Source organism: Anser anser, assembly GCF_964211835.1.
Source record: "Anser anser genome assembly, chromosome: 2".
NCBI lineage: Eukaryota > Metazoa > Chordata > Aves > Anseriformes > Anatidae > Anser > Anser anser.
In genome coordinates, this window is record NC_139721.1 from 98,032,407 (window position 1) to 98,055,565 (window position 23,159).

The 23,159-nt window shown below is 47.7% G+C and overlaps 2 long non-coding RNA genes across 2 annotated transcripts in view; one reads left to right on the forward strand and one right to left on the reverse strand.

Moving 5' to 3' along the window:
- Positions 1–23,159, forward strand: part of LOC310893324 — a 549,839-nt gene that overhangs the window by 57,571 nt on the left and 469,109 nt on the right. The gene's annotated exons all lie outside the window — the stretch shown is intronic.
- The window catches only part of LOC310893318, a 78,262-nt gene that overhangs the window by 51,015 nt on the left and 4,088 nt on the right, over positions 1–23,159 (reverse strand). The window lies entirely within an intron of this gene.

Sequence of the window (23,159 nt, forward strand, 5' to 3'; positions counted from 1 at the left end):
GAGTCCAGAGAGTGCACTGGCACAACTGGGGATGCACTTCAGTGAGTCCAGAGAGTTCACTGACACCACTGGGGATGCAGTGCAGTGAGTCCAGAGAGTGCACTGGCACCACTGGGGATGCACTGCAGTGAGTCCAGAGAGTACACTGGCACCAGTGGGTATGCAGTGCAGTGAGTCCAGAGAGTGCACTGGCACCACTGGGGATGCACTGCAGTGAGTCCAGAGAGTGCACTGTCACCACTGGGGATGCAGTACAGTGAGTCCACAGAGTGCACTGGCACCAGTGGGTATGCAGTGCAGTGAGTCCAGAGAGTGCACTGGCACCACTGGGGATGCAGTGCAGTGAGTCCAGAGAGTGCACTGGCACCACTGGGGATGCACTGCAGTGAGTCCAGTGAGTGCACTGGCACCACTGGGGATGCAGTGCAGTGAGTCCAGAGAGTGCACTGGCACCACTGGGGATGCAGTGCAGTGAGTCCAGAGAGTGCAGTGGCACCACTAGGGATGCAGTGCAGTGAGTCCAGAGAGTGCACTGGCAGCAGTGGGGATGCAGTGCAGTGAGTCCAGAGAGTGCACTGGCACCACTGGGGATGCAGTTCAGTGAGTCCAGAGAGTGCACTGGCACCACTGGGGATGCAGTGCAGTGAGTCCAGAGAGTGCACTGGCACCACTGAGAATGCACTTCAGTGAGTCCAGAGAGTGCACTGGCACCAGTGGGGATGCAGTGCAGTGAGTCCAGAGATTGCACTGGCACCACTTGGGATGCAGTGCTGTGACTCCAGAGAGCGCACAGGCACCACTGGGGATGCAGTGCAGTGAGTCCAGAGAGTGCACTGGCACCACTGGGGATGCACTGCAGTGAGCCCAGAGAGTGCACTGGCACCAGTGGGGATGCACTGCAGTGAGTCCAGTGAGTGCACTGGCACCACTGGGGAAGCAGTGCAGTGAGTCCAGAGAGTGCAGAGGCACCACTGGTGATGCAGTTTAGTGAGTCCAGAGAGTGCACTGGCACCACTGGGGATGCAGTGCAGTGAGTCCAGTGAGTGTACTGGCACCACTGGGGATGCACTGCAGTGAGTCCAGAGAGTGCACTGGCACCACTGATAATGCACTTCAGTGAGTCCAGAGAGTGCACTGGCACCACTGGGGATGCAGTGCTGTGACTCCAGAGAGTGCACTGGCACCACTGGGGATGCACTGCAGTGAGTCCAGAGAGTGCACTGGCACCACTGGGGATGCAGTGCTGTGACTCAAGAGAGTGCACTGGCACCACTGGGGATGCTAGGCCTAGGAAGTGCTGGGGGAAGAACGTTAGGTTTACTCCTGTAAATATTACCCCGAAGTGGGCTTTTGCTCATGTTTGGTGTAGGGTAAACCCAGTGAGTAGTGGGAATCAGTGAGTAAATCCTGCTAGAATGGCAAAGACGGCGCCTATGGATAGGACGTAGTGGAAGTGGGCAACTACGTAGTACGTGTCGTGCAGGGCGATGTCTAGGGAAGAGTTTGCAAGAACGATTCCTGTTAATCCTCCGATGGTAAATAGGAAGATAAATCCTAGAGCTCATAGTATTGGGGGGGGTCTCATTTGATTGTTCCTCCGTGCAGGGTGGCTAGTCAGCTAAATACTTTGATTCCGGTAGGGATGGCAATGATTATAGTGGCTGATGTAAAGTAGGCTCGGGTATCAACGTCTATTCCTACTGTAAACATGTGGTGAGCTCAGACGATGAATCCTAGGAAGCCGATGGATAGTATGGCTCAGACTATTCCCATGTAGCCGAAGGGCTCCTTTTTGCCTGAGTAGTACGTGACTACGTGTGAGATGATTCCGAACCCCGGTAGGATCAGAATATAGACTTCTGGGTGTCCGAAGAATCAGAATAGGTGTTGGTACAGGATTGGGTCTCCTCCTCCAGCGGGGTCGAAGAATGTGGTGTTTAGGTTTCGATCAGTTAGTAATATTGTAATACCGGCGGCGAGTACGGGGAGTGATAGAAGGAGTAGGATGGCGGTAATTAGTACGGATCAGACAAATAGTGGGGTTTGGTATTGTGAGAGTGCGGGGGGTTTTATGTTGATGGCTGTGGTGATAAAGTTGATGGCCCCAAGGATGGAGGAGATACCGGCTAAGTGGAGTGAGAAGATAGCCAGGTCTACTGAAGCTCCGGCGTGGGCAAGGTCACCTGCTAGGGGAGGGTAGACAGTTCAGCCTGTGCCGGCGCCAGCTTCTACAGTGGATGAGGCTAGTAGTAGGAGGAATGATGGGGGGAGGAGTCAAAAGCTTATGTTGTTTATTCGCGGGAATGCTATGTCGGGGGCACCGATTATGAGGGGGACTAATCAGTTGCCGAATCCTCCGATCATGATGGGTATGACTATAAAGAAGCTTATTACAAAGGCGTGAGCGGTAACGATTACATTGTAAATTTGGTCGTCGCCTAGGAGAGTTCCTGGTTGTCCTAGTTCTGCGCGGATTAATAGGCTGAGTGCGGTGCCGACTATTCCTGCTCATGCCCCGAAGATGAGGTACAGGGTGCCAATATCCTTATGGTTAGTGGAAAATAGTCATCGGTTGATGAAGGTGACGGGTAAGATGGCTGAGTGTTGAAGCGTTAGGCTGTAGTCCTTTTTACAGAGGTTTAATTCCTCTTCTTATCGGCTCTGTAGTGAAATTCATGTTGAGTTGCAAGCTCATCGATGCGCACTAGGGTGCGTCAGGGTCTTTGTAGGCAGAAGCCAATTGGTTTAGGCATTTAGCTGTTAACTAGAGTTTTGTGGGATCGAAGCCCATCTGTCTAGGGAGGCTTTAGCTTAATTAAAGCGTCTGACTTGCATTCAGAAGATACAGGTTAATATTCTGTAAGTCTTAATGTGCAGAAACTAAGAGGGTTTAACTCTTATTTAAGGCTTTGAAGGCCTTCGGTTTGGGGTGTTATCCTAAGTTTCTAGACAATGGCATGTATTATTGGGGACAGGGGAAGTAAGAGGATTGATAGTGAGGCAAGGACCGCAGTAGGTGTGCTTGGGGCTTTGCTAGTGTATCATTGTTTTATGTGGTTAGAGGAGTTGGGGGGAAGGGTAATTGTTGAGTGGTATGCGAGGCGTAGGTAGAAGAAGAGGCTGAGCAGTGATAGCATGGCAATTGCCATGGCTGCTGGTGTTATTTCCTGTTTAGTTAGTTCTTGGATGATAAGTCACTTTGGTATAAAGCCTGTTAATGGGGGGAGGCCTGCTAGGGATAAAAGTACTAGTATTAGGGTGGCGTTTAGCACTGGGGTTTTTGTTCATGAGGTTGTGATCATGGATAGGTTAAGGGCTTTGATTTTGTTAAGGGCTAGGAATACGGCTGATGTTATGATTGTGTATAGGTAGAAGGTAAGTAAGGCCAATTTGGGGCTGTAAACTAGGATGATGGCGATTCAGCCTAAGTGGGAGATGGACGAGAAGGCTAGGATTTTGCGTGTTTGTGTTTGGTTCAGTCCTATTCAGCCTCCTAGTGCTGTTGAGGCTAGGGCCATGGCGGTGAGTAGAGCTGGGTCGAGGGATTTGGATGTTAGTAGGAGCAGGGTTAGTGGGGGGAATTTTATGAGGGTCGAGAGTAGCAGGGCTGTTATTAGTGGCGATCCTTGTAGTACTTCTGGGAATCAGAAGTGAAATGGCACTAGGCCCAGTTTAATAGCGATTGCTGCTGTCAGTAGTAGACAGGAGGTTGGGTGGTTTATTTGTGTGATGTCTCATTGGCCGGTGACTCAGGCATTGGTTATGCTAGAGAATAGGACCAGGGCGGAAGCAGCTGCTTGGGTTAGGAAGTATTTCGTTGCGGCTTCTACTGCTCGTGGGTGGTGGGATTTGGCAATTAAGGGAATGATGGCTAGTGCGTTGATCTCCAGTCCTGTCCAGGCCAGAACTCAGTGGTTGCTGGAAATTGTGATTGTGGTGCCCAAGATGAGGCTGAAGGTTATGATTGAGGTCGCGTAAGGGTTCATTAGTAGAGGAGGGGGTTAAACCATCATTTTCGGGGTATGGGCCCGATAGCTTGATTAGCTGACTCTACTAGAAAATAATATAAGGGAAGTATGGAGAATTTTGATTTCTCTTGTGTGGGTTCAATTCCTACTTTTCTAAGGTCAACAGGAAATGAGAGGGCTGTTATACCTCTATGTTCACTTTATCATAGTGACCCTTTGTAGTTCAGGCACATTTCCTTATGTAAGGAGGTAGGCCTGGATAGCAGATAGGTATGCTGATGTGTCAGAGGCACAGAGCTAGTGTGAGGGGTAGGAAGTTTTTTCATAGTAGGTGCATTAGTTGGTCATATCGGAATCGTGGGTATGAAGCTCGGACCCATAAGAAACCAGAAGATAGTAGGAGGACTTTTGTGGCTAGGATGACGGGGAATAGTTCTGTGGGTGGCCCTAGGGCGCTTGGGTTTAGGAATATGATGGCTGTAAGTGTATTTATTAGCATAATGTTCGCATATTCAGCTAGGAAGAATAAGGCGAAGGGTCCTGCGGCGTATTCAACGTTAAACCCTGAGACTAGCTCAGATTCACCCTCTGTGAGGTCAAAAGGAGCTCGGTTTGTCTCTGCTAGGGTGGATACGTATCATATTATTGCTAGGGGTCATGAGGAGAAAATGAAGTATAGAGGCTCCTGTGCGATGGCAAAGGAGCTGAGTGTGTAGCTTCCGCTTAGTATGATTATTGATAGCAGGATTATGGCCAGTGTCACTTCGTATGAAATGGTCTGTGCTACTGCCCGTAGGGCTCCGATTAGTGCGTATTTTGAGTTCGAGGCTCAGCCTGATCATAGGACTGAGTAGACGGCTAGGCTTGACATGGCTATTAGGAAGAGAATTCCGAGGTTTAGATCTGCTAGGGGAAATGGGAGTGGTAGTGGTGCTCAAGTGGTGAGGGCTAGGACAAGGGCTAGTATTGGTATCAGAATGAATAGAAGTGGGGAAGAGGTAGAGGGTCGGATGGGCTCTTTGGTAAATAGTTTCAGTCCGTCCGCAAATGGTTGAAGTAGGCCAAAAGGCCCGACAACGTTAGGGCCTTTGCGGGATTGTATGTAGCTTAGGATTTTCCGTTCTACTAGGGTTAGGAAGGCTACGGCAATCAGGATTGGGATGATGTATAGGAGGGATATAACGAGGCAGCTTAGTGTTGTTATTTGAATCATGGGTGAAGCTAGGGAGAGGATTTGAACCTCTGGGGAAAGGGCTTAAGCCTTCTGCACTTGCCGGGCTCTGCCACTCTAGCTGGTCCTTTTCTAGGATTGAAAGTGGTGGGGGAAGGCCCTCTTCACGGTTTAGTTGGTTTCACTGCTTAGAGGGGGGGGGCGTGCTTGTGGTATTGGCCCCACTTTCCCGGTCCTTTCGTACTGGGGAGAGTGTGTCATAGATAGAAACCGACCTGGATTGCTCCGGTCTGAACTCAGATCACGTAGGACTGTTAATCGTTGAACAAACGAACCCTTAATAGCGGCTGCACCATTAGGATGTCCTGATCCAACATCGAGGTCGTAAACCCCCCTGTCGATATGGGCTCTTGAGGGGGATTGCGCTGTTATCCCTGGGGTAGCTTGGTCCATTAATCAATTATATTGGGTCTGGTCACTGTTAGCACTTTGAGGGGTAGCTCTAGGTAAAGAGGTATGGTCTTGTTTTTGGAGGATTTGTTCTCCTCCAAGGTCGCCCCAACCGAAAAATATCGACCAGGCTCTGCGATGGTAGTGGCCCCAGTGGGGTTGATTGAGGATTCGCGGTGGTCGTTGATTTTTAAGTTCCACAGGGTCTTCTCGTCTTATGTTCACATCCCCGCTTTTGCACGGGGAGATCAATTTCACTGATTATCTGTGAGAGACAGTTAAGACCTCGTTTAGCCATTCATACAAGTCTCGATTTATGGGACAATTGATTGCGCTACCTTTGCACGGTTAGGATACCGCGGCCGTTAAACCTAAGTCACCGGGCAGGCATCACCTTCAATACTTGTTTAATTTGCTGAAGGCTATGTTTTTGGTAAACAGTCGGGCCTTATTAATTTGCCGAGTTCCTTTCACAGATTTTAATCGCTCTTATAGGCGCTCCTGAGTCGGGTTAACAGGGTTAGTTAATACGTGGTCTTGTAGGGGTTTTTGTATCTGTCTAGGTCTGTTAATAATGTTTCTATGTAAGCTTGCGCCGTTAGAGGGGTGTGGCCCTGAGTTACTTATTTTAGCATTAATTCTCCTATATTCATAGGTTGACCTGTTTGTGATAAGGGAATCATCTTATTTTGGTATTTTTAGGTGGTGGAGCTTTGACGCACTCTTTTTTGATGGCTGCTTTAGGGCCCACGGTAGGATCAGTAGTAAGAATTATCCGCTAGTCGAGGTTGTGTCCTTTTTTAATGGAGCTGTCCCTCCATTAAATAGCTCTTAATCATCTCATTAGGGTTCAGGATGTCCGGTAGGGAGGATTAAGGGGGAACTTAGATTCGTTTCACAGGTAACCAGCTATCACCCAGCTCGGTTGGCTTTTCACCTCTACTGACAAGTCATCCCACTCTTTTGCAACAGAGACGGGTTCGCTCTCTTTAACTGCTTGAAAGTAGCTCGCTTGGGTTTCGGGGGGGCAAACTTTAGTTCACTTTGCTTGGTTGTTCTCGCTAAACCATGATGCAAAAGGTACAAGGGTTGATCTTTGCTGTCTGTCGCTTTGATTGTTTCACTGCTATTTCATCTTTCCCTTACGGTACTGGGGTCTCTATCGCGTCTAAGTGTCTTTTCTATCGCCTATACTAAGACTGTAAAATGCTTTAGTTTAATTAGTTTAGTAAATTCTTTAGTTTTGGTGTACTATTTGTGTGGTTGAGCTAGAGGGGGGGCTTCAAGACGATCCGGTCTAGTAGATATCTTTCAGGTGTAAGCTGAGTGCTTTGGTGTTATAGCTACGTCTTGATATTCTAAGTACACCTTCCGGTACACTTACCTTGTTACGACTTACCTCATCTTCAGCGTATTTATGGTATTAGTTATGTGGGATGTGGCTTTTGAGGAGGGTGACGGGCGGTATGTACGTGCCCCAGGGCCGGCTTAAAGTAGGCTCTATTGTCCCACTTTACTGCTAAATCCGCCTTCCAGAAGTGGTTTCACGCTTCTTTCCGTGTGCCCTATGAATAGGGAATGTAGCCCATTTCTTCCACTCCATAGGCTATACCTTGACCTGTCTTATTAGCGGGGTGCTATTGTGTCCACTGTTGTGCTCTCATTCGAGGTGGGCTGGCGACGGCGGTATGTAGGCTGTGTTGGCAAGGGGTGGTTGGGTTAATCGGGGATTATCGATTGTAGAACAGGCTCCTCTAGGTGGGTTTGGGGCACCGCCAAGTCCTTAGAGTTTTAAGCGTTTGTGCTCGTAGTTCTCTGGCGGATACTTCGGTAAAGTAAGTATCAAGATTTAGGGCCAGGCATAGTGGGGTATCTAATCCCAGTTTGGGCCCTGGCTTTCGTGGGTTTAAATCAGTCGTTAGTTCCTAAGATCATCTTAATGGTGTGTTTAGGTGCATCTTGGGCTTATGACAGCTCAGTTGCATTTTGATCTTAGTTAGCTAGGATAGGCATTTTACCACTCTTTACGCCGTGTCAATAGGACGGTTGATTTGGGTTTCTTGTATGACCGCGGTGGCTGGCACAAGATTTACCAACCCTTGAAGTTAGGCTGTTGCTATAACTAAGTCAAGTTTGCACTCATTGCTTAATGTTAATTACTGCTGAATACCCGTGGGGGCGTGGCTTAGCGAGGCGTCTTGGGCTACTACTTGGGTGTGCCTGATACCCGCTCCTCAAGGCCTGTATGGGGGTAGGTGGTCGAGGGCGTTTACACTGGGGCGCGGATACTTGCATGTATATATTTAGCAAAAACCAACCGTAAGGTTAGGACTAAGTCTTTTGTCCGCAGGCATGTTTTATGCCATCTTGGCAACTTCAGTGCCATGCTTTGTGTTAAGCTATGTGGACGGGGGTGTGGTTAGCTGATAGTTGAGTGGTGAGTGAGAGTGAAGTATATGAAATTATTGCTTGTGTTTACTATTTTTAGTACTGGAGTTTCTCTAAGTCCTAGGACTAGGAGGAAATGGTGTTTCATAGTGTGTAGGCGTCGGAATAGTCCGAGTATCGTCGGGGTATTCCTGCTAGGCCTAGGAAGTGCTGGGGGAAGAACGTTAGGTTTACTCCTGTAAATATTACCCCGAAGTGGGCTTTTGCTCATGTTTGGTGTAGGGTAAACCCAGTGAGTAGTGGGAATCAGTGAGTAAATCCTGCTAGAATGGCAAAGACGGCGCCTATGGATAGGACGTAGTGGAAGTGGGCAACTACGTAGTACGTGTCGTGCAGGGCGATGTCTAGGGAAGAGTTTGCAAGAACGATTCCTGTTAATCCTCCGATGGTAAATAGGAAGATAAATCCTAGAGCTCATAGTATTGGGGGGGGTCTCATTTGATTGTTCCTCCGTGCAGGGTGGCTAGTCAGCTAAATACTTTGATTCCGGTAGGGATGGCAATGATTATAGTGGCTGATGTAAAGTAGGCTCGGGTATCAACGTCTATTCCTACTGTAAACATGTGGTGAGCTCAGACGATGAATCCTAGGAAGCCGATGGATAGTATGGCTCAGACTATTCCCATGTAGCCGAAGGGCTCCTTTTTGCCTGAGTAGTACGTGACTACGTGTGAGATGATTCCGAACCCCGGTAGGATCAGAATATAGACTTCTGGGTGTCCGAAGAATCAGAATAGGTGTTGGTACAGGATTGGGTCTCCTCCTCCAGCGGGGTCGAAGAATGTGGTGTTTAGGTTTCGATCAGTTAGTAATATTGTAATACCGGCGGCGAGTACGGGGAGTGATAGAAGGAGTAGGATGGCGGTAATTAGTACGGATCAGACAAATAGTGGGGTTTGGTATTGTGAGAGTGCGGGGGGTTTTATGTTGATGGCTGTGGTGATAAAGTTGATGGCCCCAAGGATGGAGGAGATACCGGCTAAGTGGAGTGAGAAGATAGCCAGGTCTACTGAAGCTCCGGCGTGGGCAAGGTCACCTGCTAGGGGAGGGTAGACAGTTCAGCCTGTGCCGGCGCCAGCTTCTACAGTGGATGAGGCTAGTAGGAGGAGGAATGATGGGGGGAGGAGTCAAAAGCTTATGTTGTTTATTCGCGGGAATGCTATGTCGGGGGCACCGATTATGAGGGGGACTAATCAGTTGCCGAATCCTCCGATCATGATGGGTATGACTATAAAGAAGCTTATTACAAAGGCGTGAGCGGTAACGATTACATTGTAAATTTGGTCGTCGCCTAGGAGAGTTCCTGGTTGTCCTAGTTCTGCGCGGATTAATAGGCTGAGTGCGGTGCCGACTATTCCTGCTCATGCCCCGAAGATGAGGTACAGGGTGCCAATATCCTTATGGTTAGTGGAAAATAGTCATCGGTTGATGAAGGTGACGGGTAAGATGGCTGAGTGTTGAAGCGTTAGGCTGTAGTCCTTTTTACAGAGGTTTAATTCCTCTTCTTATCGGCTCTGTAGTGAAATTCATGTTGAGTTGCAAGCTCATCGATGCGCACTAGGGTGCGTCAGGGTCTTTGTAGGCAGAAGCCAATTGGTTTAGGCATTTAGCTGTTAACTAGAGTTTTGTGGGATCGAAGCCCATCTGTCTAGGGAGGCTTTAGCTTAATTAAAGCGTCTGACTTGCATTCAGAAGATACAGGTTAATATTCTGTAAGTCTTAATGTGCAGAAACTAAGAGGGTTTAACTCTTATTTAAGGCTTTGAAGGCCTTCGGTTTGGGGTGTTATCCTAAGTTTCTAGACAATGGCATGTATTATTGGGGACAGGGGAAGTAAGAGGATTGATAGTGAGGCAAGGACCGCAGTAGGTGTGCTTGGGGCTTTGCTAGTGTATCATTGTTTTATGTGGTTAGAGGAGTTGGGGGGAAGGGTAATTGTTGAGTGGTATGCGAGGCGTAGGTAGAAGAAGAGGCTGAGCAGTGATAGCATGGCAATTGCCATGGCTGCTGGTGTTATTTCCTGTTTAGTTAGTTCTTGGATGATAAGTCACTTTGGTATAAAGCCTGTTAATGGGGGGAGGCCTGCTAGGGATAAAAGTACTAGTATTAGGGTGGCGTTTAGCACTGGGGTTTTTGTTCATGAGGTTGTGATCATGGATAGGTTAAGGGCTTTGATTTTGTTAAGGGCTAGGAATACGGCTGATGTTATGATTGTGTATAGGTAGAAGGTAAGTAAGGCCAATTTGGGGCTGTAAACTAGGATGATGGCGATTCAGCCTAAGTGGGAGATGGACGAGAAGGCTAGGATTTTGCGTGTTTGTGTTTGGTTCAGTCCTATTCAGCCTCCTAGTGCTGTTGAGGCTAGGGCCATGGCGGTGAGTAGAGCTGGGTCGAGGGATTTGGATGTTAGTAGGAGCAGGGTTAGTGGGGGGAATTTTATGAGGGTCGAGAGTAGCAGGGCTGTTATTAGTGGCGATCCTTGTAGTACTTCTGGGAATCAGAAGTGAAATGGCACTAGGCCCAGTTTAATAGCGATTGCTGCTGTCAGTAGTAGACAGGAGGTTGGGTGGTTTATTTGTGTGATGTCTCATTGGCCGGTGACTCAGGCATTGGTTATGCTAGAGAATAGGACCAGGGCGGAAGCAGCTGCTTGGGTTAGGAAGTATTTCGTTGCGGCTTCTACTGCTCGTGGGTGGTGGGATTTGGCAATTAGGGGAATGATGGCTAGTGCGTTGATCTCCAGTCCTGTCCAGGCCAGAACTCAGTGGTTGCTGGAAATTGTGATTGTGGTGCCCAAGATGAGGCTGAAGGTTATGATTGGGGTCGCGTAAGGGTTCATTAGTAGAGGAGGGGGTTAAACCATCATTTTCGGGGTATGGGCCCGATAGCTTGATTAGCTGACTCTACTAGAAAATAATATAAGGGAAGTATGGAGAATTTTGATTTCTCTTGTGTGGGTTCAATTCCTACTTTTCTAAGGTCAACAGGAAATGAGAGGGCTGTTATACCTCTATGTTCACTTTATCATAGTGACCCTTTGTAGTTCAGGCACATTTCCTTATGTAAGGAGGTAGGCCTGCATAGCAGATAGGTATGCTGATGTGTCAGAGGCACAGAGCTAGTGTGAGGGGTAGGAAGTTTTTTCATAGTAGGTGCATTAGTTGGTCATATCGGAATCGTGGGTATGAAGCTCGGACCCATAAGAAACCAGAAGATAGTAGGAGGACTTTTGTGGCTAGGATGACGGGGAATAGTTCTGTGGGTGGCCCTAGGGCGCTTGGGTTTAGGAATATGATGGCTGTAAGTGTATTTATTAGCATAATGTTCGCATATTCAGCTAGGAAGAATAAGGCGAAGGGTCCTGCGGCGTATTCAACGTTAAACCCTGAGACTAGCTCAGATTCGCCCTCTGTGAGGTCAAAAGGAGCTCGGTTTGTCTCTGCTAGGGTGGATACGTATCATATTATTGCTAGGGGTCATGAGGAGAAAATGAAGTATAGAGGCTCCTGTGCGACGGCAAAGGAGCTGAGTGTGTAGCTTCCGCTTAGTATGATTATTGATAGCAGGATTATGGCCAGTGTCACTTCGTATGAAATGGTCTGTGCTACTGCCCGTAGGGCTCCGATTAGTGCGTATTTTGAGTTCGAGGCTCAGCCTGATCATAGGACTGAGTAGACGGCTAGGCTTGACATGGCTATTAGGAAGAGAACTCCGAGGTTTAGATCTGCTAGGGGAAATGGGAGTGGTAGTGGTGCTCAAGTGGTGAGGGCTAGGACAAGGGCTAGTATTGGTATCAGAATGAATAGAAGTGGGGAAGAGGTAGAGGGTCGGATGGGCTCTTTGGTAAATAGTTTCAGTCCGTCCGCAAATGGTTGAAGTAGGCCAAAAGGCCCGACAACGTTAGGGCCTTTGCGGGATTGTATGTAGCTTAGGATTTTCCGTTCTACTAGGGTTAGGAAGGCTACGGCAATCAGGATTGGGATGATGTATAGGAGGGATATAACGAGGCAGCTTAGTGTTGTTATTTGAATCATGGGTGAAGCTAGGGAGAGGATTTGAACCTCTGGGGAAAGGGCTTAAGCCTTCTGCACTTGCCGGGCTCTGCCACTCTAGCTGGTCCTTTTCTAGGATTGAAAGTGGTGGGGGAAGGCCCTCTTCACGGTTTAGTTGGTTTCACTGCTTAGAGGGGGGGGGCGTGCTTGTGGTATTGGCCCCACTTTCCCGGTCCTTTCGTACTGGGGAGAGTGTGTCATAGATAGAAACCGACCTGGATTGCTCCGGTCTGAACTCAGATCACGTAGGACTGTTAATCGTTGAACAAACGAACCCTTAATAGCGGCTGCACCATTAGGATGTCCTGATCCAACATCGAGGTCGTAAACCCCCCTGTCGATATGGGCTCTTGAGGGGGATTGCGCTGTTATCCCTGGGGTAGCTTGGTCCATTAATCAATTATATTGGGTCTGGTCACTGTTAGCACTTTGAGGGGTAGCTCTAGGTAAAGAGGTATGGTCTTGTTTTTGGAGGATTTGTTCTCCTCCAAGGTCGCCCCAACCGAAAAATATCGACCAGGCTCTGCGATGGTAGTGGCCCCAGTGGGGTTGATTGAGGATTCGCGGTGGTCGTTGATTTTTAAGTTCCACAGGGTCTTCTCGTCTTATGTTCACATCCCCGCTTTTGCACGGGGAGATCAATTTCACTGATTATCTGTGAGAGACAGTTAAGACCTCGTTTAGCCATTCATACAAGTCTCGATTTATGGGACAATTGATTGCGCTACCTTTGCACGGTTAGGATACCGCGGCCGTTAAACCTAAGTCACCGGGCAGGCATCACCTTCAATACTTGTTTAATTTGCTGAAGGCTATGTTTTTGGTAAACAGTCGGGCCTTATTAATTTGCCGAGTTCCTTTCACAGATTTTAATCGCTCTTATAGGCGCTCCTGAGTCGGGTTAACAGGGTTAGTTAATACGTGGTCTTGTAGGGGTTTTTGTATCTGTCTAGGTCTGTTAATAATGTTTCTATGTAAGCTTGCGCCGTTAGAGGGGTGTGGCCCTGAGTTACTTATTTTAGCATTAATTCTCCTATATTCATAGGTTGACCTGTTTGTGATAAGGGAATCATCTTATTTTGGTATTTTTAGGTGGTGGAGCTTTGACGCACTCTTTTTTGATGGCTGCTTTAGGGCCCACGGTAGGATCAGTAGTAAGAATTATCCGCTAGTCGAGGTTGTGTCCTTTTTTAATGGAGCTGTCCCTCCATTAAATAGCTCTTAATCATCTCATTAGGGTTCAGGATGTCCGGTAGGGAGGATTAAGGGGGAACTTAGATTCGTTTCACAGGTAACCAGCTATCACCCAGCTCGGTTGGCTTTTCACCTCTACTGACAAGTCATCCCACTCTTTTGCAACAGAGACGGGTTCGCTCTCTTTAACTGCTTGAAAGTAGCTCGCTTGGGTTTCGGGGGGGCAAACTTTAGTTCACTTTGCTTGGTTGTTCTCGCTAAACCATGATGCAAAAGGTACAAGGGTTGATCTTTGCTGTCTGTCGCTTTGATTGTTTCACTGCTATTTCATCTTTCCCTTACGGTACTGGGGTCTCTATCGCGTCTAAGTGTCTTTTCTATCGCCTATACTAAGACTGTAAAATGCTTTAGTTTAATTAGTTTAGTAAATTCTTTAGTTTTGGTGTACTATTTGTGTGGTTGAGCTAGAGGGGGGGCTTCAAGACGATCCGGTCTAGTAGATATCTTTCAGGTGTAAGCTGAGTGCTTTGGTGTTATAGCTACGTCTTGATATTCTAAGTACACCTTCCGGTACACTTACCTTGTTACGACTTACCTCATCTTCAGCGTATTTATGGTATTAGTTATGTGGGATGTGGCTTTTGAGGAGGGTGACGGGCGGTATGTACGTGCCCCAGGGCCGGCTTAAAGTAGGCTCTATTGTCCCACTTTACTGCTAAATCCGCCTTCCAGAAGTGGTTTCACGCTTCTTTCCGTGTGCCCTATGAATGGGGAATGTAGCCCATTTCTTCCACTCCATAGGCTATACCTTGACCTGTCTTATTAGCGGGGTGCTATTGTGTCCACTGTTGTGCTCTCATTCGAGGTGGGCTGGCGACGGCGGTATGTAGGCTGTGTTGGCAAGGGGTGGTTGGGTTAATCGGGGATTATCGATTGTAGAACAGGCTCCTCTAGGTGGGTTTGGGGCACCGCCAAGTCCTTAGAGTTTTAAGCGTTTGTGCTCGTAGTTCTCTGGCGGATACTTCGGTAAAGTAAGTATCAAGATTTAGGGCCAGGCATAGTGGGGTATCTAATCCCAGTTTGGGCCCTGGCTTTCGTGGGTTTAAATCAGTCGTTAGTTCCTAAGATCATCTTAATGGTGTGTTTAGGTGCATCTTGGGCTTATGACAGCTCAGTTGCATTTTGATCTTAGTTAGCTAGGATAGGCATTTTACCACTCTTTACGCCGTGTCAATAGGACGGTTGATTTGGGTTTCTTGTATGACCGCGGTGGCTGGCACAAGATTTACCAACCCTTGAAGTTAGGCTGTTGCTATAACTAAGTCAAGTTTGCACTCATTGCTTAATGTTAATTACTGCTGAATACCCGTGGGGGCGTGGCTTAGCGAGGCGTCTTGGGCTACTACTTGGGTGTGCCTGATACCCGCTCCTCAAGGCCTGTATGGGGGTAGGTGGTCGAGGGCGTTTACACTGGGGCGCGGATACTTGCATGTATATATTTAGCAAAAACCAACCGTAAGGTTAGGACTAAGTCTTTTGTCCGCAGGCATGTTTTATGCCATCTTGGCAACTTCAGTGCCATGCTTTGTGTTAAGCTATGTGGACGGGGGTGTGGTTAGCTGATAGTTGAGTGGTGAGTGAGAGTGAAGTATATGAAATTATTGCTTGTGTTTACTATTTTTAGTACTGGAGTTTCTCTAAGTCCTAGGACTAGGAGGAAATGGTGTTTCATAGTGTGTAGGCGTCGGGATAGTCCGAGTATCGTCGGGGTATTCCTGCTAGGCCTAGGAAGTGCTGGGGGAAGAACGTTAGGTTTACTCCTGTAAATATTACCCCGAAGTGGGCTTTTGCTCATGTTTGGTGTAGGGTAAACCCAGTGAGTAGTGGGAATCAGTGAGTAAATCCTGCTAGAATGGCAAAGACGGCGCCTATGGATAGGACGTAGTGGAAGTGGGCAACTACGTAGTACGTGTCGTGCAGGGCGATGTCTAGGGAAGAGTTTGCAAGAACGATTCCTGTTAATCCTCCGATGGTAAATAGGAAGATAAATCCTAGAGCTCATAGTATTGGGGGGGGTCTCATTTGATTGTTCCTCCGTGCAGGGTGGCTAGTCAGCTAAATACTTTGATTCCGGTAGGGATGGCAATGATTATAGTGGCTGATGTAAAGTAGGCTCGGGTATCAACGTCTATTCCTACTGTAAACATGTGGTGAGCTCAGACGATGAATCCTAGGAAGCCGATGGATAGTATGGCTCAGACTATTCCCATGTAGCCGAAGGGCTCCTTTTTGCCTGAGTAGTACGTGACTACGTGTGAGATGATTCCGAACCCCGGTAGGATCAGAATATAGACTTCTGGGTGTCCGAAGAATCAGAATAGGTGTTGGTACAGGATTGGGTCTCCTCCTCCAGCGGGGTCGAAGAATGTGGTGTTTAGGTTTCGATCAGTTAGTAATATTGTAATACCGGCGGCGAGTACGGGGAGTGATAGAAGGAGTAGGATGGCGGTAATTAGTACGGATCAGACAAATAGTGGGGTTTGGTATTGTGAGAGTGCGGGGGGTTTTATGTTGATGGCTGTGGTGATAAAGTTGATGGCCCCAAGGATGGAGGAGATACCGGCTAAGTGGAGTGAGAAGATAGCCAGGTCTACTGAAGCTCCGGCGTGGGCAAGGTCACCTGCTAGGGGAGGGTAGACAGTTCAGCCTGTGCCGGCGCCAGCTTCTACAGTGGATGAGGCTAGTAGTAGGAGGAATGATGGGGGGAGGAGTCAAAAGCTTATGTTGTTTATTCGCGGGAATGCTATGTCGGGGGCACCGATTATGAGGGGGACTAATCAGTTGCCGAATCCTCCGATCATGATGGGTATGACTATAAAGAAGCTTATTACAAAGGCGTGAGCGGTAACGATTACATTGTAAATTTGGTCGTCGCCTAGGAGAGTTCCTGGTTGTCCTAGTTCTGCGCGGATTAATAGGCTGAGTGCGGTGCCGACTATTCCTGCTCATGCCCCGAAGATGAGGTACAGGGTGCCAATATCCTTATGGTTAGTGGAAAATAGTCATCGGTTGATGAAGGTGACGGGTAAGATGGCTGAGTGTTGAAGCGTTAGGCTGTAGTCCTTTTTACAGAGGTTTAATTCCTCTTCTTATCGGCTCTGTAGTGAAATTCATGTTGAGTTGCAAGCTCATCGATGCGCACTAGGGTGCGTCAGGGTCTTTGTAGGCAGAAGCCAATTGGTTTAGGCATTTAGCTGTTAACTAGAGTTTTGTGGGATCGAAGCCCATCTGTCTAGGGAGGCTTTAGCTTAATTAAAGCGTCTGACTTGCATTCAGAAGATACAGGTTAATATTCTGTAAGTCTTAATGTGCAGAAACTAAGAGGGTTTAACTCTTATTTAAGGCTTTGAAGGCCTTCGGTTTGGGGTGTTATCCTAAGTTTCTAGACAATGGCATGTATTATTGGGGACAGGGGAAGTAAGAGGATTGATAGTGAGGCAAGGACCGCAGTAGGTGTGCTTGGGGCTTTGCTAGTGTATCATTGTTTTATGTGGTTAGAGGAGTTGGGGGGAAGGGTAATTGTTGAGTGGTATGCGAGGCGTAGGTAGAAGAAGAGGCTGAGCAGTGATAGCATGGCAATTGCCATGGCTGCTGGTGTTATTTCCTGTTTAGTTAGTTCTTGGATGATAAGTCACTTTGGTATAAAGCCTGTTAATGGGGGGAGGCCTGCTAGGGATAAAAGTACTAGTATTAGGGTGGCGTTTAGCACTGGGGTTTTTGTTCATGAGGTTGTGATCATGGATAGGTTAAGGGCTTTGATTTTGTTAAGGGCTAGGAATACGGCTGATGTTATGATTGTGTATAGGTAGAAGGTAAGTAAGGCCAATTTGGGGCTGTAAACTAGGATGATGGCGATTCAGCCTAAGTGGGAGATGGACGAGAAGGCTAGGATTTTGCGTGTTTGTGTTTGGTTCAGTCCTATTCAGCCTCCTAGTGCTGTTGAGGCTAGGGCCATGGCGGTGAGTAGAGCTGGGTCGAGGGATTTGGATGTTAGTAGGAGCAGGGTTAGTGGGGGGAATTTTATGAGGGTCGAGAGTAGCAGGGCTGTTATTAGTGGCGATCCTTGTAGTACTTCTGGGAATCAGAAGTGAAATGGCACTAGGCCCAGTTTAATAGCGATTGCTGCTGTCAGTAGTAGACAGGAGGTTGGGTGGTTTATTTGTGTGATGTCTCATTGGCCAGTGACTCAGGCATTGGTTATGCTAGAGAATAGGACCAGGGCGGAAGCAGCTGCTTGGGTTAGGAAGTATTTCGTTGCGGCTTCTACTGCTCGTGGGTGGTGGGATTTGGCAATTAGGGGAATGATGGCTAGTGCGTTGATCTCCAGTCCTGTCCAGGCCAGAACTCAGTGGTTGCTGGAAATTGTGATTGTGGTGCCCAAGATGAGGCTGAAGGTTATGATTGGGGTCGCGTAAGGGTTCATTAGTAGAGGAGGGGGTTAAACCATCATTTTCGGGGTATGGGCCCGGTAGCTTGATTAGCTGACTCTACTAGAAAATAATATAAGGGAAGTATGGAGAATTTTGATTTCTCTTGTGTGGGTTCAATTCCTACTTTTCTAAGGTCAACAGGAAATGAGAGGGCTGTTATACCTCTATGTTCACTTTATCATAGTGACCCTTTGTAGTTCAGGCACATTTCCTTATGTAAGGAGGTAGGCCTGCATAGCAGATAGGTATGCTGATGTGTCAGAGGCACAGAGCTAGTGTGAGGGGTAGGAAGTTTTTTCATAGTAGGTGCATTAGTTGGTCATATCGGAATCGTGGGTATGAAGCTCGGACCCATAAGAAACCAGAAGATAGTAGGAGGACTTTTGTGGCTAGGATGACGGGGAATAGTTCTGTGGGTGGCCCTAGGGCGCTTGGGTTTAGGAATATGATGGCTGTAAGTGTATTTATTAGCATAATGTTCGCATATTCAGCTAGGAAGAATAAGGCGAAGGGTCCTGCGGCGTATTCAACGTTAAACCCTGAGACTAGCTCAGATTCACCCTCTGTGAGGTCAAAAGGAGCTCGGTTTGTCTCTGCTAGGGTGGATACGTATCATATTATTGCTAGGGGTCATGAGGAGAAAATGAAGTATAGAGGCTCCTGTGCGACGGCAAAGGAGCTGAGTGTGTAGCTTCCGCTTAGTATGATTATTGATAGCAGGATTATGGCCAGTGTCACTTCGTATGAAATGGTCTGTGCTACTGCCCGTAGGGCTCCGATTAGTGCGTATTTTGAGTTCGAGGCTCAGCCTGATCATAGGACTGAGTAGACGGCTAGGCTTGACATGGCTATTAGGAAGAGAACTCCGAGGTTTAGATCTGCTAGGGGAAATGGGAGTGGTAGTGGTGCTCAAGTGGTGAGGGCTAGGACAAGGGCTAGTATTGGTATCAGAATGAATAGAAGTGGGGAAGAGGTAGAGGGTCGGATGGGCTCTTTGGTAAATAGTTTCAGTCCGTCCGCAAATGGTTGAAGTAGGCCAAAAGGCCCGACAACGTTAGGGCCTTTGCGGGATTGTATGTAGCTTAGGATTTTCCGTTCTACTAGGGTTAGGAAGGCTACGGCAATCAGGATTGGGATGATGTATAGGAGGGATATAACGAGGCAGCTTAGTGTTGTTATTTGAATCATGGGTGAAGCTAGGGAGAGGATTTGAACCTCTGGGGAAAGGGCTTAAGCCTTCTGCACTTGCCGGGCTCTGCCACTCTAGCTGGTCCTTTTCTAGGATTGAAAGTGGTGGGGGAAGGCCCTCTTCACGGTTTAGTTGGTTTCACTGCTTAGAGGGGGGGGGGCGTGCTTGTGGTATTGGCCCCACTTTCCCGGTCCTTTCGTACTGGGGAGAGTGTGTCATAGATAGAAACCGACCTGGATTGCTCCGGTCTGAACTCAGATCACGTAGGACTGTTAATCGTTGAACAAACGAACCCTTAATAGCGGCTGCACCATTAGGATGTCCTGATCCAACATCGAGGTCGTAAACCCCCCTGTCGATATGGGCTCTTGAGGGGGATTGCGCTGTTATCCCTGGGGTAGCTTGGTCCATTAATCAATTATATTGGGTCTGGTCACTGTTAGCACTTTGAGGGGTAGCTCTAGGTAAAGAGGTATGGTCTTGTTTTTGGAGAATTTGTTCTCCTCCAAGGTCGCCCCAACCGAAAAATATCGACCAGGCTCTGCGATGGTAGTGGCCCCAGTGGGGTTGATTGAGGATTCGCGGTGGTCGTTGATTTTTAAGTTCCACAGGGTCTTCTCGTCTTATGTTCACATCCCCGCTTTTGCACGGGGAGATCAATTTCACTGATTATCTGTGAGAGACAGTTAAGACCTCGTTTAGCCATTCATACAAGTCTCGATTTATGGGACAATTGATTGCGCTATCTTTGCACGGTTAGGATACCGCGGCCGTTAAACCTAAGTCACCGGGCAGGCATCACCTTCAATACTTGTTTAATTTGCTGAAGGCTATGTTTTTGGTAAACAGTCGGGCCTTATTAATTTGCCGAGTTCCTTTCACAGATTTTAATCGCTCTTATAGGCGCTCCTGAGTCGGGTTAACAGGGTTAGTTAATACGTGGTCTTGTAGGGGTTTTTGTATCTGTCTAGGTCTGTTAATAATGTTTCTATGTAAGCTTGCGCCGTTAGAGGGGTGTGGCCCTGTACATGAGGGGCCTAGGATGATTCCTAGGATTGTTATGAGGATGGCAGCGGTTTTGGTGATAAGGGGTATGGTTATTGGGGGGGTTTTGGTTGGTGTGATGAAAGAGGTAATGATTATTCCTGCTGTAATGCTGCCTAGGGCGAGTCGGGTTAGGGGGGCGGTGATTAGTGGGTTGTTTTCGTTTATTGATACTATTGGGGGGATTCGGGTTTGTCCAGCTTGGACTAGGATGGTTATGCGGATGCTGTAGGTTGCGGTGAATGCTGTGGCTATAAGGGTTAGGAGTAGGGCTCAAGTTTTTAGGTATGATGTGTTTAAGCTTTCGATGATGAGGTCTTTTGAGTAGAATCCGGCTAGGAATGGGGTTCCTATCAGCGCCAGGTTTCCGATGGTTAGGCAGGAAGTAGTGACTGGGAGTATTTTCTGTAGGCCTCCTATCTTTCGGATATCTTGTTCTCCGTTTAGGTTGTGGATGATAGACCCTGAGCATAGGAATAGTATGGCTTTAAAGAAGGCATGGGTTGAGATGTGTAGGAAGGCTAGTTGTGGGAGGTTTAGTCCGATAGTGACTATTATTAGTCCTAGTTGGCTGGATGTTGAGAAAGCAATGATTTTTTTGATGTCATTTTGGGTTAGGGCGCATGTGGCAGCGAATAGGGTTGATAGAGCACCTAGGCATAGGCAGGCAGTTAGGGCTGTCTGGTTGGTGGCTAGCAGGGGGTGCATGCGGATGAGCAGGAAGATTCCGGCTACTACTATGGTACTGGAGTGCAGTAGGGCTGATACTGGGGTGGGGCCTTCTATTGCTGCGGGCAGTCATGGGTGGAGTCCAAATTGGGCGGATTTTCCTGCGGCTGCGAGGATTAATCCTATGAGGGGGAGGATTGGGGTTTGGTGGGGGTGTACGGCTTGTTGGATCTCTCAGGTGTTGAATGTTGAAGCTAGTCATGCTATGCTCAGGATCAGTCCGATGTCTCCGATTCGGTTGTAGATTACGGCTCGTAGGGCGGCGGTGTTGGCATCTGCTCGGCCTTGTCATCAGCCGATGAGAAGGAAGGACATGATTCGTACTCCTTCCCAGCCTACGAATAGGAGGAATATGTTGTTTGCGGTTGTTAGGAGGAGTATGGCGACTAGGAATGTCAGTAGGTAGGTGAAAAATTTTGTTACGTATGGCTCTGAGGCCATGTATCATATGGCGAATTGTAGGATTGATCATGTTACAAATAGGGCGATTGGAAGAAATGTTATTGAGTATTGGTCTATTTTTAGGCTCAGGGGGATTTTAAAGTTTATAATGAATTTTCACTCCCAGTGGCAGGTGACAGATTCTACTCCCGAGTAGATGAATGCGGTTGTAGGGGCTAGGCTAATTAGGAATGCGGTTTTAACAGCGCGGGTGGTGGCTTGTGGGGTGTTTTTAAAGTTTTTAAATAGAAATGGCAGGATGATTGGGGTTAGGAGGATTGTCAGCGTGAGTAGTGTGAGGGAGTTGATTAGTAGTGTGGGGTTCACTACTTTTACTTGGATTTGCACCAAGATGGGTGGTTCCTAAGACCAGTGGATTGCTGTTATCCTTTAAAAGTAAGGGGGCTGAGGTTTTAGGCTCAGATGTAAGAGTTAGCAGCTCTTGTTGGTTAAACCCTCCCCTCGGCAGGTAAGAAGGTTTGAACTTCTATTCTTAGAATCACAGTCTAATGTTTGGTTTAAACTATACTTGCATGAGGGGATTCCGGAGATCAGTTCGGGTTTGAGGATTAGGAGGAATATTGGGATAATGTGGAGTGTTATGAGCAGGTGTTCTCGCGTGGTTGAGTTTTGCATAGATGTGATGTGGGAGGGGATTGAGCCTCGTTGGGTCATTAGTAGTATGAATAAGGTGTAGGAGGCGGTTAGTAGGGTTGCGATTCCTGTTAGGATGATCGTGAAGGCAGATCAGTTGAATAAGGTGATTATAATGGTTAGCTCTGCTATGAGGTTTGTTGTTGGGGGTAAGGCTATGTTTGTTAGATTGGCCAGCAATCATCAGGTAGCTATGAGTGGTAGGAGAGGTTGTAGGCCTCGTGTGAGTAGTAGAATTCGGCTGTGCGTACGTTCATAGTTTGTGTTGGCTAGGCAGAATAGTATGGAGGAAGTTAGTCCATGGGAAATTATTAGGATCATTGCCCCTGAGAATGATCAGTGGGTTTGGATTATTCCTGCGGCGATAACTAGGCCTATGTGGCTAACGGATGAATAAGCGATTAGTGATTTTAGGTCTGTCTGTCGTAGGCAGATTGAGCTAGTCATTAGGGCGCCTCATAGGGCCAGGGTTAGGAAGGGGTAGTGCAGGAGGTTGGACAGTGGGCCCATAAATAGAGTGACTCGTATAATTCCGTATCCTCCTAGCTTTAGTAGTAGGGCGGCGAGGAGTATTGAGCCTGCGATGGGTGCTTCTACGTGGGCTTTTGGCAGTCAGAGGTGTAGGCCGTATAGTGGGGCTTTTACTATGAATGCTATGAGCAGTGCTAGACCTGATAGTATTCCTGTCCATGAGGTGGATAGGGTTGGGTGGGTTAGTTGTAGGGTTGGCAGGTGCAGGGTGCCAATTTTCACGTATAGGTGTATGATTGTGATTAGCAGGGGTAGAGAGCTTACTGGCGTGTAGAATAGCAGGTAGATGCCAGCGCTTAGGCGTTCTGGTTGGTTCCCCCATCGGGTGATTAAGATTAGGGTGGGAATGAGGGTTGCTTCAAATGAGATGTAAAATAGTGCTAGTTCTGTGGTGGAAAAGGCTAGTAGGATGAATGGCTGGACTGCGACTAAGGTTGAGATAAAGATTCGTTTGCGTTGTAGGGGTTCTTGTTGCAGGTGGTTTTGGCTTGCTATGATTATGAGTGGGAGTAGTCAGCAGGATAGTACTAGGAGGGGGGATGAGATTTGGTCAATTCCTGTTCAGTTGGATAAAAATTTGTAGGGGTAGTAGGTTGGGATTAATCACTGTAGGCTTAGGGCAGCGATTAGGAGGCTGTATAAGGTGGTGTTAGTCCATAGAAATTTTGGTGGAGACAGCAGGGCTGTTGGAAGAAGTATGATTGTGGGTAGGATGATTTTTAGCATTGCAGGAGGTTTAGGTTGTGTAGATGGTCGGAGCCATGTGTGCGGGTGGAGGCTACTAGGATGGCCAGGCCT